The sequence below is a fragment of the Phyllostomus discolor genome, chromosome 14 (assembly GCF_004126475.2).
Source record: "Phyllostomus discolor isolate MPI-MPIP mPhyDis1 chromosome 14, mPhyDis1.pri.v3, whole genome shotgun sequence".
Classification (NCBI taxonomy): Eukaryota; Metazoa; Chordata; class Mammalia; order Chiroptera; family Phyllostomidae; genus Phyllostomus; species Phyllostomus discolor.
The window spans coordinates 3,485,779-3,487,503 of NC_040916.2; the positions used below are offsets into that span (position 1 = coordinate 3,485,779).

Below are 1,725 nucleotides of genomic sequence, written 5' to 3' on the forward strand. Positions count from 1 at the left end.
CCAATCACAGAGATGGGAGAGGTATTGGGATTTTATTTTGAATAAGATGAGAAGCTGTTATATGGTTTTGAGCAGAGGAGTGACAGGATCTTGACTAATGATTTTAGAAGATCACTGACTACTATGTGAAGACAGGACTGCATAGGAACAAAAGTGAAAGCAGGGAGACCATTAAGAAGCTATTGCCATGATCCTATGTGGGATAATGGCAACTGGAAACAGGACTACCAGTGAGGAGATAGGCCACATCCAGAATTTCTTGATGGACTGGGAGTCGCATTACAAAGACTCAGTGATGTAGCCAGAGTCTGGGCCTGAGCAATGAAAAGAAGCAGTTGGATAGATTAGGTCATAGGATTTCCTGGAGACTCAAGCTCAGAACACAGCCATACATGAAGAGGAGGGAGGGAGCTGCAACTACTGCTAAAATCTTATCACAGAGCCAATCTGATGAAGTCTCTCTTGCTGCCAACACTGGACACCACATGCCACCAATGGTGCGGAAAGTGGGCATTGCTATTGCTAGAATAAATTCTAGTTTTTCTGCTTCTTTCTCTATGTTGATATTCCTGAGTCAAAATCCCAGGTGGACAAGCCCAGCTGGCTGAGGTCAGATTGCACATCTACGCCCTAGCTGCCACAGATGCTGGGGAAGGATGTGGTCCTTTCACTTCCATAGCAGGACAATGGCCCTGAGTTTTACTAAAGTTCAAATAGTAAGGAATTCTTCAAATATAGGATGGAGGTTCAGATGGTGTGCAGCCACCAAAACAAGGACTGTTTACCAATTCTGTCAGAGCAGTCACTGGAAATGTGTTAGACTACTGATGCAGGAAGCTACTGGAACTCATTTAAGAGCTAGATCTTTTAAAGGGACTTTAAAAACCAATCTGAGAGAATTTCATAACTGTGAGCACTTCAAACTCCTTAACAGGAAGATCAACGGTTGCATTATCACTTGACAGCACGGCATATCAGTAACAGACTTCCTTTTGCTTTGCCCACTTCTCTCACCACAGCCCTGTGAGACTGGGGTTGTTATAGAAATGAGGCTTGCTTTCAAGGCACTCAGGGCCCTACCTATGTATTATTTATCCTTCTTACTCATTGCAGCTCAAGGGAAAGTGAGGCCTAACAACACTCTGAGGATTGCTGAGGGAACTAAATGTACTTGAAATCAAATGGCTGTACCAAAGTCAGGCATCACTGAACAGTATTTTAATAGGTTTCAGACCCAGCCCTGGCAGAGTAGCTCAGTTGAATAGAGCATCATCCCGATATGCCATGGTTGGGGGTTCGATCCCCAGACAGGGTTTATAAAACAATTAACCAATGGTGCTTGCTTCAGCAGCACATGTACTAAAATTGGAATGATACAGAGAAGATTGGCTTGGTCCCTGCACAAGGAATTAACCAATGAGTGCATAAATAAGTGGAACACAAATTGATGTCCCTTTCTGTTTAAAAAAAAATCAATAAAAAAAAGTTTCTGGCCTGCTGTAAGAACCTTCACAGAACTTCACAAAAGCCTCCATGGAACTGTTGAAGGCCTTGAAAAACTAAGTTTGAAAAACACTGGGTAATGCAAAGCATACCAGGCCGGGTATCAAAAGACCTGAGTTTTAAGTGTGACTTTGGGTTTGTTACTATGTCTCTGTAAGCTTTAATCTCTGTAAGTCTTCCCTTCCTCTTCTGTAAAATGGAAAGAGTAGCCATCTCACATGG

General features: G+C 42.8%; 1 pseudogene; it reads left to right on the forward strand.

The window, feature by feature from the left end:
• Positions 1–1,335: 1,335 nt before the first annotated feature.
• LOC114512196 lies at positions 1,336–1,449 on the forward strand (annotated as a pseudogene).
• The last annotated feature ends 276 nt before the right edge of the window (positions 1,450–1,725 follow it).